This window comes from Accipiter gentilis, chromosome 1 (genome assembly GCF_929443795.1).
Source record: "Accipiter gentilis chromosome 1, bAccGen1.1, whole genome shotgun sequence".
Classification (NCBI taxonomy): Eukaryota; Metazoa; Chordata; class Aves; order Accipitriformes; family Accipitridae; genus Astur; species Astur gentilis.
In genome coordinates this window covers 36,953,714-36,971,459 of record NC_064880.1, presented here as the reverse complement: position 1 = coordinate 36,971,459, position 17,746 = coordinate 36,953,714, and positions in this window count along the sequence as shown.

Genomic DNA, 17,746 nt, shown 5'->3' with positions numbered 1-17,746 from the left:
CTGGCCACGCTCCCGTTACCTCTCGTGGGCAGGGGGTGAGGGGTGAGCCCTGCTGCTGCCAGCTGTTTGCCTGCCCTGGCATGCAGGCAGGACGGCATCACTGCTCACAGCCAGCCGGTGCCGTGCCTGCCTGTGGACATCCAGGCTCTGGCACTCACCGTCGGTCCCACCGCCTGTGATTTTCACAAGGAATATTTGTATCGTTTTGCTTGATACTGGCATAGCTCTTTAAATTCTCCAAGTGCTGTAAAAATCTTAGCTAATCTTCAGAGAGCTTTTTTTTTCCGAAGCTCTTCATTACTCCCTAATTGTTCAAACTTCTCTTCTTTTCCTTCTGATTAAAAGCAGATTTCAAAAGTGCATTTCAGTTTCTCAGCTATTTTCAAGTCAAATGGATTCCATCCCCCTCTCCATGTATTAATAACCTGTTCTCGTGCATCCCCCAGTGAGCCAGTAAAAGCCCTTCTGAGCAGAGACAAGGTGACAGCAGCGCTCCGGAGGGAGCGATTGGAAGGGGGTTACAGCTTGGAGGGAGAGAGATCCATCCATCCAGCTATCTATCATCCACCCCGCTATCATCCATCTACTGGAGAAATAACATTTGCAATTCCGCTTTAGCTCTTCCTAATAATCATTAATATTTTTTATTTTTTTTACCTTCCCAACCAGTAGCAGGAGGAGACTCAGGGGTTTGGGGCACAGGCAGCGTCGCAGGGCTTGGGGGGCGTGAGAGGAGGTGGGGGTACGGTGGGGTAGTGGGATGGGGTGCGGAGGCTGGTGTGTCTGTGTGCTGGTGCATGGGATGGCTGCGCTGCTAGGTAGCTGGAAGAGGGGAAAGCAGGAGAACACAGCACTGGTCCCCAGCACATCCCGCAGCAGGAGGGAGTGTGTGCCGGGCTGGAGAAACATCTTTCCGAGGGGATTGTGGGATGTGGGGACTCTGGGGGAGAAGAGCAGGTGCTGTGCTGCCCCAGGCTCTGCCCCCGGTGCTGGTCCCAGGTGCAAATGGTGCAGCGCAGTCACGGACAGCACCCAAGGGTGCAGCGTGCATCATCCTCTCACCGTCCCCTGGGACCGGCCCCAAGGATTCCCATTCCTTCCGGCAGAGCCCCGGCTGGCCTGCCGCGAGAAACAGGACAGTGATGGATTGTAGCACATACACATCTTCCCAGGGAGGAAATGCCAGGTCCTGCAGGGCTCCGTCAGCTGTCAGCAGCAGGCAGGGCAGGACCGTGGCCACGCCAGGGAGCGGGTGCCGATTTCCAATGAGCGATGCAGAGGGTGGGAGAGGAAATCCCGGGTGCCACCGCCCAGCCCAAGCACTTCTTCCCTCTCTTGGGCACCTTCCCTCCTTTTAGTTACCGCCACACAACCTGCCTCAGGCGTGGGCAATGGCCCCATAAAGCACCCATGCTCACCTGGAGGTGCCTGGAGGAGACCCCAGCACGGCTCAGGGGATGAGACACTGAGGTTAACGGTCCCGCTCTCCAGCGGGCTTCAGACCTGCACCCAGGTTGGCCTGCACCATCTTCGAGCCACTTGCTGCTCTTAGACCATCACCTGCCAGTGCCAGTGATGATAAAACTTTTAGAGCTTGTGAGCCATCTCTTTGGTCACCAGGGTTCCTCAAACCCAGGCTAAGACACTCCTCTGCAGCTCTGAGCTTCGGTGTCCTCCTGGATGGGCACACAGCAGCCCCGGACCCCCCACCACATCCACGGCAAGTCCAAGGTGTCACCTGTGCCCTGCTGGAGAGATCTTATCTTCAAGGGTCTCCTCATCCCTCTGGATGGCTTAGGTCACCCATCATGCTTCCCGTGGAGCAGCGTGGGGCAACAACAGAGAGCTGATGGGGCTGGGAGGTGGGAGAGCCAGGGGAGGTACCAGGGGCTGGCACCGGCACCTAGGAAAAGCTGCAGGGTCCCTCACACCAGGCTCAAACCTTCAGGAGATGCCAGCAGGTCATGGCTGTGTCCATGCCATGGGTGGAGGGATGCTGTTGGCCCAGGCAAGGGGACAGACACTGTGTGCTGGGGTGCCGGCATCCCCTCGGCTGGCCTGTCCCGGCAGATGGCAGCAGGGACGCATTGCAGCCTGGCAGCGCATGGGGACCTGCCTCACGCCCCGACCTTGGAATAATCTTCAGTAGGATTAAGAGCTTAAACGTATCCGTGTAATTGCCAGGCCCCTGCTGAGCTGGAAAGAGTGTGAGTGCCAGCACAGGGAGGCAGTGCCCAGGCGTGCCTCGCTCCCTCCCACTGCCTGCCGCTGCCTGCTGCCACTGCCACCACCGTGGGCACCGCTGGGAGCCACCACCCTGAGCATGGACAGCTGGGAGCAGGCGGGTGGCTCAAGAGGAGAGGGTGCTTGGTGTGGAAAGGGATGGTGCCCAGGCACCACCAGGGAATGGGCCCCGCAGTGGGCTCCAGAGGAGGATGTCAAGTGTGCAGGGCCCTGGGTGTGCTGTCCACACTTCCCTGGTACGGCCTCGGTCCTCCCGGGCACCCCTCTGGGCACCCACCTCCTCTGGCACCCTTCTGGCACCCACCAGCTCTGCACCCAGGAAAGGACATGGGGCTGTTCCTGTGTGTGCCTTGAGGAATAAGGAAGGTTGGCCGGGATGCCAAGGGCCGGGGGACTGTGTCCTGCCAGGCTGAGCCTGCCTCGGTAGACGATCCAGAAGGATTTGTTCCCCTGCCCAGGGGGAGCGGGGTGCCTGGCTGGTGGTGTCAGGATCTGTAGGGTGCTCAGTGTGGGTTTTCAGCACCCATCGGCAATCAGAAGAGATTCAGGGTTGGCAGAGGTGCCAGGGAGTCTCAGACACCCCCAAGGAGCACCCAGGCGCTTGGCTAGGGACACCCAGAGCACCAGTGTGGCCCCTGCCCAGCCGTGCCAGGGTGGTGCCGGCACCCTGGTCCCGGCCCGTCCGGCTGGTGCGGTGCTTGGCACAGAGCGGGGAGCTGCCATCCCAGCCCCCTCCCTGTCTGCCTAATGGTCCCTGACATTTAAATGAGATTTAGTGCTCAGCCCGATGCTGAATATTCATGAGCCCATGCGGCCCTGACAGCCCGGCTGGGGCTGCTCTCATGATTAATAATTTGTTTTTCCCTTTACTGTAAACCTCACCTGCACTCGCTGCTTGCTCTGGCACCACCAGCCCCGTCGCTGCCAGGGAGCATCCATACCCTCGCCTGGTGGGTCCTTCACATCCCTGCCTGCTGTGGGACACCCACTGCAGGGCCAGGCAGCCCCCCAGGAACCAAGCCAGGGGGTGAGCGGCACCTGCCAAGCACCAGGAACCTCTTCATGGCTCCTGTTGGGCCAAGCCCTGTGCAAGGGGAGCAAGCATCCCGCCCGCTCCTGAGGCAGAAGCAGCCCTGGGCGCCCGGCCTCTGCAAAGGAGCCCTGGGGATTCTGTGTGGGCCACCCCAGGAAGGGGTCTGCAGCCCACAGCAGTGCTGTCCCTTGCCCTCTCCCTGTGCCCCGGGCTGGGTGCCAGCGCAAGCCCATGGTGGTGGGTCCCGGAGTAATTCCAGTTGCCCCCAGATAAAGACGTCTTGGAGAGATGCAGCCAAGTCCTCCTGCTGCTTGCACGCTGGGCTCCATCTCTGTTGGCACCAGCCCAGGCGGTGCCGAGGCTGTTGGGCTCTCCCAGCCGGACAGGCAGCGGGCCCGCAGTCCCTAGCCACAGCACAGCCAGCAGCCCATGAGCCCAGCATCTGGGACCCGCTTTTGGTGCTATTTGCACGGTTTGTGGCTGGTGCAGATGTTCCTACTGCAAACCCAACATAGCAGTGCCCAGCCTTTCCTTGGACACTCTGCCCTCCCTTGCATCTGTCCCCAAGGTCACTGCTCCCAGGACCCTCGCTTCCCATCTCGCTGCCTGCCGGCTGCGGTGTAGAGGTTTGTGCTGCAGCATGGCCGAGCAGGACCAGCCCTGGGGAGGTCCCGTGAGACCTGGGGGGAGCCAGGGGGCCAGGCTGCCATCTCCCCTCCGGCTCGGCAGCTCGGCTCCAGCAGCTCTGCGCAAATTGCATAAATATTCATGGCAAACTGAAGGAAATGTGACTGTCCCGGCTGATTACACGCGCCTGTCCTGAAGGCTGCGGCTGGTCCCCAGGTACTGCCGGCCAAGGACCCGCCTCATGGCGAGAGGCGGCGAGGGCACCCCGTGCTGCCCACCTGCAGCATGGCATGGGGCAAAAAGCTGCTGGGACCCCACATGGGGCTGGAACAAGAGCTGTAGGCCGGGGACACGCTTGTTCCCAGCCCTTCTGCAAGCTCAAGCCAAGGATGAGGCTTTTCCAGAGGAGGTCCCGAGATGCCCAGGGCTTTCCCAGGGTGTCCCACCAGCCTCACCACCAGGCTCAGGGAGCGTGCTGAGGGCAGTCATGGGATGCCCACTCCCCAGCGACATGTCACACCTGCTTTGGTGACCCTGGCACGTTCAGCGCTGCCTCCACTCCCCAGTGCTTTGGGCAGATGCAGGCAGGGAGCGGGACAGAGCTCCCGGGAGGAGCCCAGGAAGGCAACCCGGCTGGGATCCCCGCACGCTGGAGAGATTAATCCCCTGCAGACCTGAGCAAGGTGCTGGGCTAATAGCCTGATTTATTCTTTCCCGTCTCTCCGGAGCACACGAGGTTCCCCACTGTGTCCTGAACGACCTCATGCATAATACCATGCACAATCCTATTAACGCCGCCCCGCCATGCGCTCCCTGCTTAGCGCCGCCACTCGCCAATGCAATTTCCCCATGATATATGGGAAAAATAATTGAACTATATTTGAAAATATATTGAGAATTACGGCTCGCACCCGGCGGGATTTATAGGGGCCATATTTCACAAAACCACAGCCCTGCACACCAAGGCGCCCGGTGCTCCCAGGGAGAGACCTGTGGTCACAGTGGGTGCGTGCCCAGGGCCAGCAGTGGGGGAATGGGTCTCACCGCCCTCGTGGGGCTCAGTGTGCGCCCATGGGAGTCGGTGCAGGGCACAAGGGGGTCTGGCACAGCCCTGTGCCCTGGGAGCAGGGTGGAAGTGCCATGGGAGAGGGCGGTGGGCGCAGCAGGCACGGAGCACCCAGCTGCACCGGGAGCAGAGGCGGCAGCTGCAGCCGCGGGTGCAGCCGTGTGGGCACGGCTGCTGCCAGCCAGAGCCGGGCTGAGCTTAATCCCCTCCGGGTGGGAGGGAGGAAATGCTCCTGGCATCACGCTGCCTGCTCAGCTGCGCTGCTCCTCTCGCCATGCCAGGCGGCCAGTTAGCCGGGTGCTGGCATCCCCTGGCCTGCTGTGGGGTGTCCCCTTGAGGCACTGGTGGCTCCCCTGCCAGGCCAAACCCTGTGCTGAAGGAGGCAGGGAAGGGGCTGAGGGCTCTGCGCAGGGCTTTGAGACCTGTGACCCTCCACGGCCACCACTCTAGCCCCTTTGGCCCTGGCGCTGCCCTGCCTGCAGGGTGGCATTTCCTTGCCTGGCTCTGGATGCCCGATGCAGTGACGGCGACTCGGTGCCCAGGGGACACGTCCCTTCCCTCCTCATCCCCACCTCTGCCTCCTACAGAGCCCCCCTCCTTCCTGCCCACATGCCCGGGGTACCCCTGCCCCGGCCCCCCCCCCGGCCCAGGTTGCCATGCCAGGCACGTCCTCGGCACTGTGGGTGCTGCTGGCACAGGTGCTGCAGGGAACATTAATCTTTAATTTCCTGTCAAAGCCTCTCACCGGAGAGAGCAGCGCCTGGCATGGGGGTGCAGCAGATGCCGGCTGCGATCCGGGGGACGGGAGGCAGGCTGCCCTGGGGCGTGGGAGACTCAGCTGGGGCACCCAGCCCTCCGCCGCGTCCCACGGCTGCGCAGCCCCGCGCCCGAGGCGGGCAGGGGAGCGGCGGCGGCAGATGTGTGCCTGTCCATGGGGAGGAAGAGGAGAGAGGCAGCGATGCTGCCCAGATGGAGAAGCTCCCCCAGGGCCACTGGCTGCCCAGGTTGGGCAGGGAGCCGATGCCGGGGGCGGGGAGCCCACCCTCTCCCTGGCCCTGGCTGACACAGCTGCCCGCGTAGCTGCCCCTGCAGAGGGAGCGTGCAGGGATGGGGCATCTCCACGAGCAGCTCCCAGAGCCGCGGGGCCAGAGAGCTTTCATCCCTGCGGCCCATTGAAGGGATCCCAGGGCATCGCTGTCTGGAGGAAACTCCCGGCGTGCCCTGGGGAAGGGGAGCTATAAATAGCCACCCAGCGCAGGGTGGAGGGGGACTGTTTGGGAAGCCGCTTTGTGATCAGGACAAAGAAGAGGCGTCTTTGCACTTGCTCTTCATTAGCTGCCTTCCTCTGGCTGGCCGGGCCAGGATGCGCTCGCATCGAACGACAGCAGGATGTAGCTGCCGGTGTCAAGGACGTGAACAATAAGGGCTTTAAATAGCAGCGCTGCCTTTGAAACTCGCTTGCCTGCGCCGCAGACGGAGCCCGGGAAAATTGTGCGGCGCGAGAAGCCAGGGGATGTGAGAGCGGGGGTGCCCTCGTCCCCAGGAAGGGCCCCCCAGTCCCATGGCTGCTGCCCATGGGCAGGCAGTTCTGTGGCCAGGACACACGGACCCCTGTCCGGGAGCAGTCTGGGATGCCGGGGCAGACCCATCCTGGCCCCTCTGGCAGCTCCTAGAGTGGCAGAGTTCAAAGCTCCCCCTGCACGGTCCCCTGCAGCCCTGGGCGTGCGGTTAATTAGCAGCCACCTCCCCACGCTGTCAGAAAGGTGCCCCTTGGTTGCCCTCTGCTTTCCTCTCCCTCTGGCTCCAGGACTCTGATCTCTTCCCACCTTCCTCCAGAACATGAAAGAGCCTCGCGGGGGCTGCCGGTGGTGCCCCCCGCCATGTCAGGCACGGAGGCACCTCTTCACCTCTGCCAGGATGAGCCAAACAGCCGAGCGGCGTCTGGCCGTGCCAGCAGGGAGCTGGTGGCACGTGAGATGGAGAAAGAAGGTGCTCTGCTGTCTTGGGGAGCCCAGCTCCGTGCTGTGCCAGTGCAGGACGGCCCAGGCCCTGGTTGGACATGGGGCTGGGCACCCAGGAGCTGCACATCAGGCTGATGGAGAGAGATCGGAGCCGGCGAGCCACGTGCGGGCACGTGCATGTGCACGGGGGGGGGGGGGGGTGCCCGGCTGCGCGTATTAGCAGGCCCTTAAATCAACACAGCACTTCAGACAGGAAGGAAATAGGCTTTGCCGACGGCAGGAGCGGCACTTGCTTTGTGCACATTACAGAACATCAGGAAAATGTCAAATTTACATAAAAATGATACAAACTCATTGGAAGAAACATGCATCCAATTATCGGCCCTAGCGCTGGCACGGCTCCGCAGCCAGAGGCTGGCCGGCCGGCTGGCTGCAAGGGACCCAGCCCCGGGGCACGCATTTCATCTCTGGGTGTTTAACATCAAAGCAACAAACAGCCGCGGATCTGCTGGCCGCCCCGCTCGCCTGCTCCCTCCCGCCGGCTGCCCGCCGCACCGCTGCCCCACAGCCCGGGCACGCCGGGTGCAGGGCAGGGGGTGGCAGTTCCCAACCGCAGCCGGGCAGGGGTTTGGTCCTGCTCCTGCCAGGGCTCGGTGGGGAAGGGGCCACACAGCTGCAGCACCCCCGGGTGGCAGAGGCATTGGGGGAAGATGGGGACACCGCTGAGCAGCCCGGAGTAGCAGGGATGGAGTGGTTTTGCTCATGCAAAACCCTTCGGAGATTTTGCTGGCACCAGGTTGGGACCCCGTTCCTGGCTCTGTGTCAGGCTGTCCTGGTGGACCCTTCCCTCCCTCCTGCTCCCGCCTTTCCCAGAGAATGGCCACCGGCATCCCCAGGACAGGGAGAAGCCGTATCTGCCACGTCCTTCCTGGTGTGGCCCCACAGCTGGGGGCAGCGTGGGCTGGGCACGACAGCCTGCATTCGCCCTGGGGCTGCGGGCACCCAGCGGGACGTGGGCTGGACATGGGAACACGGGCAGGGGTGTCCCCAGAGGGTACCCTCGAGCCGTGCCCGCTCGCTGCCTGCGCTGGCGTTCCACCCCGCTGCCCAGGATTGATGGCCCATCCTGCGGCCCCTTCCCGGCACACTGAACGCTACGTTTCCATCCCTGCTGCCTGCTGGGATTGATGTCTCACTGAGCGCAGGCAGCGGCCGTAACTCACACCCAGGAGCCGGGCTCCCGGCTCGTTACTCACTGGGCACCGTCACCCCATGAGTTATGGCTCTGCCTTGTGCCAGGACACCTCAGCAGCAAGGGATCAGGGTGGGGGGACACACGGCTGAGGCAGGGCTGGGACAGGGGACACACCTCTCTCTCCAAGCATCCCATGGGATGGCAACCCCAGCGTACCCATGTGCGACCTGCCGGCTGCCTCCGTCCCTGGCAGAGGGGTGGGAGGTGGGCACGCGCGGCCCCCGAGGAGGGACGCTGGGTTCCCGGCCGGGGGTGGAGGTGGCACCGCAGCTGGGATTCCCCACGCCGCACCAGCCAGCTGGTGCCCAGGCTGCAGCGCGAGGGGGAGGCTGACGAGCTGTTAATTACAGGTGCTGCTTGGCTGGTGCAGCGCGTCTCTGCTGCTCGGCTGGCAGAGCCGTGCGGCGGGTGACACACTCCATGATAAATTGATATCCCGTTTAGCATCAATTTTCCCTTCTCTGGTGGCAGACAGCTGTGCTAATGGGATGGGACAAGTGAAAATGAAATAACAGGCCCTGAGCACACCGGCACGCGCCGCACCAGCGGCCCTCCTGCACGGCTGTCGCTCCCCGAGAGACAGGCGGGACCCCACGCACCCGGGGGTGGGGGACACGTGGGGCTGGCAGGGCTGCCTTCATCCCCCTTGCAGTGTGCTCAGCATCGGCTGCAAGCAGCTTGGCGGGTTGCTGTCGCACAGCCGGGGCAGGTTTGTGACACGCGGCGTGCCAGCGTTTGGTGCCGCCGCCAAGTCTCGTGTTTGCAGAGAACGCGGTGCCTGAGGGGAGCTGCTCTCTGCAGCGGGCTTTGAGGTAGGCGTTGGAAGAGGGCTGGTTGCAGCATGCCCAGCTCTCCGTGGTCAGCATGGGGGTGCCTGGTGTCTGCGTCCATTTGGTGCTCGCAATGCATTTAGAGTGTGGTGCCTTGGCACATTCCCTATTTATAGCGCAGCACATCATAACAAGGAGCCAGAGAAGCATGTGGTTGGCATTCAGCGCCCATGCTATGTTGGGTATTTGCAACGCACACAATGCCGGAGCTGATGTATGCAGCATTTCCAGTGCCCCTGCCAGGTTTGGTGTATGCAATAGCCTGTGGCACTCTGTACCCACACTCGCACGCTCTTTTCGGCATGCTCAGCACCAGCCACACGCTTGTTATCAGGAGTGTGTTTGTCAAATTGGTGCCTGCAGTGTGTTTGCAGTCGTGGTGTGTGCAGCACTTGATGCCCACAGTTTGCTTGATAATTGCAGAGTGCTCAGCACTTAATACCTGTGGCATCGCTGTTATTTGCACAGTGCTCGCACTCGGTGTCTGCAGCGCTTGGCACACGCGGTGTGCTCGGGGTGTGGGACCCGCCACTGCTGATGTTTGCAGCACCTTCAGCATTTGGTGTCAGCTGTGGTTTCGTGTTTGCCAAACACTCAGCAATCTCCACAGGCAGCGTTTCGTATTCAAGGTGTGCCTGGCGCCTGTTAAATTTGGCATTTGCAGTGTAGTCAGTGCTCGCACCGGCCCGTTCTCTGTGACGTGCTCAGTGTTTTGGTTCCTGTGGTGTGATCAGTGTTCACAGCAGACTTCTGGCACTGTGGCTGGTGCTCAGTGCCAGTGTGGCATGCAGTGCTTGCAGTGGCCTCGGCCTGCAGCACCCGCAGCATGCTCCCTGTGCCCACGCACTCCATGCTTGCTCCCGCAGGTGTGCATGCTTGCTGCTTGCCCTGCATCCAGCCCCCAGTACCTGATGCGCTGCTTGCTGTGTGCTTTGCAATGGCAGCCCATGGTGTGGTTGGTACAAGCTTCCTGATGCTTTTGCTATTTGCAGAGCTTGCTGCACAGCATTAGTCGTGTTTCTGCTATTTAGCCTGTGCTCAGTGCCAGATGCCAGCCCGCCTCGGAGTTGCAGCATGCTCTCTGTGCACTGCTAGCACCGGCTCTTGCATTAGCAGTGCCATCAGTCCATGCTTTCCCCACCGAGGCTCACTCAGCAGCACACTCGGCACTCGCAGCCTGCTGTGCATCCCATGTTCACAGCACAGTTTTCAGTGCCTGTGGCACACGTGGCCCTGTCAGTGCCCTCAGTGCTCAGTATCAGCCACCTGCTTGCAGGGAGCTGGCGCTTGGTGCCTGGAAATGTTGCGTTTGCAATGGCACAGCTCACATTTGGAGTCGACGCTTCCAGGATGCTCAGCAGTTGGGTGCTTGCCCTACTCGCAGCACGCTCAGGATGAAGCCCAGCGAGGTGTTAGGTGTTTGCAGCATGCTCCACACGTGGTGCCAGCGGCGTGCCTGGTGTTTGCAGCACACGGGGAGCTGAAGGTGCCCAGCTCCGCAGCGGCTGGCATGGCACACGCGGCATGTTTGTTGTTAGCCATGTGCTCCACAGCAGGCGGTACCCGCCGTGCCGTGAGCGCTCGCGGCCCATGCTGGGGCTGATTGATGCGGTCTGCTTGGCGGCCAGCTGTGTGCCGTGCCCACGGTGCGCTCGGCCCCAGGGCCCGCCGCTGGGCTGGATCCCAGCCCCAGGAGCTGGGCTGTGGGGCTTGCATTGGGACTTCCCAGCAGCCTCCTCCAAATTACTGCTCCCCGCTGTGGACCCAGTCCGGCCACTGCCTCTCCACCACCCACCGAAGGGCAGGGGCAGTCCTGGGCTTGGCTCCCAGCCCCTTCGTCCAGCAGCCTGGGGGAGCAGGCAGGGTGCCCCCGCCGCACATGCCATTGGTGGGGCCGTGGCATTAAGGTTGTGGTTTTAATCACACAGATGTCAGAAAATGGGGAGCGATGGTTCCCATAGCAACGCTAACTCTGCCCCTTGCCCGCGGCACGGCGGCTGTGCACGCACGGGGCCGTCATGGGCACCATGCGGCTGAGCTACAGCTGCTCGGGGACCTATAACTTCCAATCTCCTGACTTGGGTGCATTTAAAACCTCAGCCCTATTGCTGCGCTGAGGCAGCTCTGCTGGCAGTTTATGGCTCTGTTGTTTTTAGGAAAGGCAAGGGGGAGGCAGGAGCCGCCTGGGCAAAGCGCTGCGGATGGGGCAGGAGGAGCGGGCCAGGGCCAGGAGGAGCAGGAGGGCACTGCCTGGGCACCGGGTGCCGGTGGCTGCAGGGGATGGAGCAGGACAGGGCCTGCAGGCACAGCTGAGCGTGAGGGAGCAGCTGAGCGATGTCTCTCGGAGCATGAAGAGCAGATCCACACGCTCCGCTGGCTGGGCATGCTCCCATCCGGCTCCTCGCATCCCTTGGGGCCAGGGCCAAGATGGAGGAGCCGCGGTGGGTGGGTACCAGCCCTGCTGCCTGGTGCAGGTGCTGCTGGAATGCCAGCATTACCTGTGCTCTGCACTGGGGCTACTCGCAGGCTGCACCTCTCCAGAGGTGCTTAGAGAGCCTGGTGATGGGCTCCCTGCCGCTGTTGTGCCGGTCTCCAGCCCTGCAGCATCCAACACCTTTCTGCTCCCATGCCAGTGCAGGAGAGACTTGCTCCTTGGTGCAGGACCAGGACTGTTTGGTGTGGGATGGGGGTCTCATCCTCTCCGTGCACCACAGCAAGGCTGCACCCATCTGCACCCCGCCTCTCTGGGGTAGCACAGCTCTGGGCATGTCCCCTGGGCTATGAGATGCTCGCCCAGCTGTGCCAGCTGTGCCTGTACAGCTGTGTTTAACAGCACCCCTACCCACACATGCAGCTGTGCACACCGGCATGCCGGCCCTGACGGGTGTGCGCCGGGGCTGGCACTGTCAAGGCAGGACAGGGACACCCAGCCGGTGCTTAGGGGCTGCACACAGTGTCCAGGGCTCACCCCAGCAAGGAGCCCAGTGCTGTGGGGACCTCCCAATGCTGGAATTAGGGGCATCCCCCAGGCTCAGCCCAGTTCATCCATCCAAGCATCCCCTGCCCGTGAGTCAGAAACTGATGGTAGGCTGCCTTAGGGGCTAATCCTCCCCCCAACTCCTTTTCCCCTGGAGGTCTCCTGGCCTGGCTTATAATCAGGGAGGACTGTGGCCAAGGTGGGCTGCCCACCCTCTGGTCGCCTTTGCTCGGTTGTTGCTTGGGAGGGAGCGAAGCAGGGGGCCCCCTGCTCATAGGGGGCCAGGGGAGGCTTGACCGTCTCCCGTAGCACTGGCCGGAGCATCTCCCAGCCCCAGTGCTGCCCTCCCTGCCTATCTGCTGCAGCTCCCATAATGTATTCATCCCAGGGTGCCCCGGTACAGCTGCAATATCATTATTGGAGTTTATTACACCATTAGCTTTAAAGTTTTATAAACCACCAAGCAGGTGACAAGTGGTGGAGGGGGGGGACTCATGCTGTGGGCAGAGGGGCTATGCGGGGATAGCACTGGGGAATGTCCCAGCAGGGTGCTGAGACCAGTTTCCCTGCCGTTCTGGTGCTTTCACTAGTGGTGCAAGCCCAGCAGCACCCAAGGCATGTACCCTGCCTCCGAGCTGCTCGGCACAGCACGGCCACGTGCCAGCCTGCCCGGCTGCCCTCCTCAAGATGGCAGAGACCAGGGAGGATCAACCAGCTGCAGCAATAAAAGGCTATAAAACCAAACGAGTGCCTCTGCACGCTGCAGCGATGGCTCCCAGGACGCCTTCCCCTTCCTAACAGCACTGAGGACAGGAGGGACTGTGCTCACCCCAGCGCCCCATGCTCAGAGCCTGGGCTGCTGCTGCCACACAGCCACTCTCTGGTCACATCTGCGATGGCCTTTCCAGCCGCAGGGGATGCTCTGAGGGTGGTAAGGCCATTTCCTCCACTCCTCCCGCTCAGGACTGGAGGGCAGCATTAGCTGAGCCTGACCTCCTGCCGATCACGGGCCAGCGAGCACCGCCGGACCCAGAGCCTGGAGATAGGTGCTGGGCCGAGCATCCTTCTGGGGGTGCTGAACACCCTCTGTGCTGAAACGTGTGCCCATCCTGCTGGGAAGGGGGCTCTGCTTTGCTCTTCGCCATGGATTTGGGAGGCTTTTAGATGTGTTTCCTCTCCATGAGGATGTTTGTGTGGTGCAATCAAGCGGATGGCTCAGTTTAGGTGTCATTTGTACTGACGGGGTCAGAGCAGAACACGGACAGGGGATGCCAGTCGCTGCTGCTCCTCTTGCTTTCCGCCTGGCAAAGCCAGGGCAGTGCAGATCCGTGGTACGTCAGGTGTCCCGGAGACCAGGAGCAGGGGCTGCTGTGCGTGGGTGGGCAGCCCACAGCAGCCGCTGCCTGCTGCCTCTCCTCGGGCAGGGGGCCTGGGGGGGGCTGGCTGGGATGGGGGCACAGCTGAGCATCTCTGAGTGGAGGAAGTCAGGAGAGCAACCAGCAAGGTCTCAGCTGCTCCCTGGGGTTAAATAACATGGACTCAGCCCTGGCCCAGCACAGACCCTTTTCTCCTATGAACCGGGCTGGGATTTGACCCATTATCCCATTGAGAGTCCATGGGATCTAACCCGGCTCTGATGCAGGCAGATATTGTCCTCTCAGCCATGGCGGATGCTCCGACACCCAGATCCTACTGAAACCCACTCCTTAAATTCCTGGAAGTAGGACCCCAAAAGCCACATAAACCCAGCATTGATTTTGTTTTTCTGGCAACAGCAAAAGGTGTCCAGGGCACCTTGTGCGAGCTCATGCGCACAGCTTACAAAAGAGACTTTGTAATTGAGGTTTTGCGCTTAATGAAGGAATAAATTGAATGGGAGTGTTGTCCTTAATTGGGGTGTTGCATTAATTAAGGTATTGCACTTAATTGGGGTAAAGCATTTAATAAGGTATTGTGTTTAATGGGGGTAGTTTACGTAAATGGGGTCAGTGCGTTAATGGGGTGCTGCATCGCCAATGCATCTGCCGGCCCTGGCAGACGTGTCATCTGCTGCCGGGGGCTAAACTGGAGAGCGGCTCCCCACATGGGGGGGAGCCCAGCCACTGCCTGCCCAAGGGACCAGGGCCACCAGTGAGGCTGGTCTGCGGTGCCAGGGCTGCCATCTTCCCCATCCCAGCACCACGTGGCTGGTAACGGTGTTCATAGTGATGGCTCTGCTCCCTGCCCTGGTGCATACGGCTCCCTGCCCGCCGTTCCCAGCCCCGCTGCTCCCCGCAGGCGCAGGAGGATGGTGTGGAGGTTTCGGTGAGTGGGGCGCAAGCGACATTACTGCCTCCGTGGCCGCCCCACGGCTGGCTTCACGGCGGGGGGTAATGCCCGGCATGCTCATCACACCGTTGCCAGCCCTGCTCTCCCGTAATTGGAGCGGACATCTTGTCATCCCACATCTCCCCACAGACGAGGCATTCGCCGTGGAGCCCAACCTGCCAGGCAGGCGCCGGCAGCGTGCCGGGGAGGCCGGGGGAGGAGGCTGCGCTTGTTAAGCCGACGTGTTTGCAAAGGTCTCGGAGGATCCGACTGGCGCGAGGCAGAGTCGAGCTCTGCGGCCAGCTGGGCTCCGCAGTCACGTTTCCTTCAATTAGATCAAAATTAATGATCGCCCCAGATCCACTTCCCTCCGGGCACAGGGCTGCGGCCAGCGCTGGCTCTGGAGCATGTGGAGCTGGCGAGGAACACACGGCAGCCAGCTTATGGGCTTGGGCTGGTGGCAGAAGTGCCCAGCAAGCAGGATCTGGGTCCTGGACTAACAGGGCATCAGGTGGGGACTGCGTGCTGGGGGTCTCCCCTTGGGCAGGTGCCTGCTACTTGCCCTGGGCTGAAACTGTCCCATCACCTGTGTCCCCCACCGTCCCGGGCTGCCCTGGCCACGGCACCTTTCGGTGCCCCTGGGCTGATCCCTTGTGCCTGGTGAGGAGCTGCAGCCCCACAGCGTGGCCAGGAGGGTGGGCTCACTGCAGCGGCACAGCTCCGGTGCCGGAGCGTGGTGGGAGGTCGGGTGCTGGTACAGCGAAGAGTCGAACCATTGGCTCCGTGGCAAGACAGGGAAATGGTAACCAAACCCTCACCTGGATTGGCCTGAGAATAAAAACGGGCAGCGTCTGTGTCTCGGAGGGATGAATCATCACAAGGTTGCTGGAGGGCACCATGGCAGAATCAGTCCCACCAAGCACCCCTCCAGCCTGCGGGCCAGCTTCTCCTCTGTGGAGGCTCCACCTAACCCTTGCTGCCTTCTGTTGTGTGTCAGGGCCCTGATGCTCTAGAAAGCCCCCTCCTTCTGTGCTCACAGAAGTTATTTTGTCTACGGATGCAGCCTTTTTGCCTCCTCTGCTCTCACCCAAACCCCCAGTGCCTCCAGCCAGTCTCCAGCACTGCTCCCTGTTATTGCCATCCTCTCTATTCTTTCCAATTAGTCCGGATTTTTCTTGACGTTTGGTCCCAGACCAGGCACAGGGCTCCTACCGAGGCCTCGCTGCCAGCAAGTACTTCAGATGCCTGGTGAATGAAGCTCCTTCTCACACAGCCCTGAGCAACGTCCTCCTTTCCACCAAGCTCAGTGCAGTTGCGGGGCAGCCAGACATCCCATATTATACTGGCAGATCCCATATCCCAGATGAAGGAGGTTTCTCCTGTTTTTTCCTAGCTCCCAGCTGCTTTTCCAAGCAGGTGCCTGGCTGCTGGGCATCTGGAAGTGCAGCTTCTGCAAGCACAGATAACCTCACCTGCACAGAGTGTCCTGCCTGGGGGGGTCCGACCCTCTGCATGCCTTGTTTATCTGCCTGGGACTGTCCTGGGTTTCAGTGTTAAACTCGGACAAGCCGAAGCTGCTGCCCACTGCTGAGCCAGGGCTCTGCCCTGCCCTCCTGCCCGCTCGGCAGCCCTGCCCTCCAGCCGCTTGCCCTCTGCTCGCTGGGCAGATTTGCTTCCTGCCCCAGCCCAGCTCTTGGCGCTTGTCCTTTTGAATTGGATCTGATTGTTTTCAGGCCATTTCTCCGATTTGTCAACATCATTTTGAATTCCAGTCCTGTCTTCCCCGGCGCTTGCAGCCTCCCCCCATCATCTGAGCGTAGCACGTGGGCCCTGTGCCAAGCCCCCGCCGCTCAGCATCCCCCCGGGCTGGGGGCGCGGGGGAGAGCAGGGGGGACCCCCATTTCCCGATCTGCCGCCGAGCCCTCAGCTGGGTCTCCTGTCCTGCACGGTGGCTAGTGAAGTCAGCACTCTGGAGCCTGGGGCATCAGGCTTCTCCCGGCCATTAGCATCAAACCCAAGGGCTGGCTGTGGGAGCATGAGCGGGCAGACGGGCTCTGCAGCTGCTCATGGCCCAGCGGAGGGGCAGGCAAGCCCCGCTGCATGCTGCAGTCCCTCCTCGTGGCCTCGTGCCCCCCCGTGCTCAGCCACAGGTGGGAGGCTCCGGTGCAGAACACTGAGCTGCAGACATGCTGCCAAGTGGCAGCACTGGCCCTTCCCAGCTGGCGCTATGCTCGCTGCCTTGTCGGGTCCCAGGAGAAAGCAGTCCCTGAGCCTTGCTGCCTCCCCGGCCAGCCATGCTGCTTCCCTGCTCCCTGCCCCTCCGGCCCAGCGTCTCTCCCGGTGTGCCTTCTCCCCGGGTGCTGGTGGCCATGAAGCCACAGCCCTCCCTGCTCTGTGGCTTGCAGGAGGCTTGCAGCTGCAGCTGGGGTTGGGGCTTGTGCCTTGGGTGCCACTCACTTGGACAGAGCTTGATCGCAACCCAGCCTGGCTGCACTTCAGCTCTGTGCCTTGGGTGATCCTGCAAGGGGATGAGCCCCCAGCACCCACCTGCCCTTGCTGGGTGGCCAGGCAGGACCAGGACACAGCAGGGGAGAGGCAGGACAGAAGGGAGGAGAGGACGCATCCACCTCTTTGGCCGCACAGGAGGGGACCATGCTGTGGGGAGGGTGCCAAGAGGTGTCCCCAGCCCAGGTGGCAGTTGCTAACGGAGCAGGAGACGCCCAGAGAGAGCAGAGGTCTATGGTCCCCGTGGTGTAGGGGCCAGGGCCATGCAGGGAGCTGGGAGGTAGTCCTGCTCCCGTGCCATGACTGTCCAGCACACAGAGGACATGGGGCTCCTGCCGGTCTCACACTCACACAGCTTAGTTTGCCCCGTACCTCAGGATCCGCGCTTACGGGGTGCACCTGCCTGGCAGATCCTCCGTGCCCTCATGCTCCTCGCCACCACGGCACTGAGACGCAGGCAGAGACTCCGTACCAGGCTCTGCAGACCAAAGTCTGAATGCCAGCCGTTGTCTTGCACCGCAGAACCTCCTTGCCACAGGGTCAGGCCCTTGCTGCCCACAGTCTTTCCAGGGCCAAGCATCCCCCGCAGGGCCAAGCAGCCCCGCGGAAGCAGCTCGGGGCTTGTGGGCGTGTGGCTGGGGCCACCCATAGTGACGGTGGCGCTCGGACCACCTGCCCAGCGTGCTCCCCGCCATGTCCCTCTGAGCCGGGGATGCGGGGCTGCATGCTGCATCCCCTGGGCAGGGACAAGCGGGTGGCTGGGACTGTGCGTGCTCCCTGCCGGAGGCAGCCTATCATGCTGTATTGACCCACACAGAGGCAGGAACATGTGTGCCATGCACAGATCGATGGGAAGATTGAAGATGTGTGTGCGCTTGCCGGACGACTGGGGAAAGCTTTGCCGTTGGCATCGGCAGCACAGTGAAGGTCACGCTGACCTG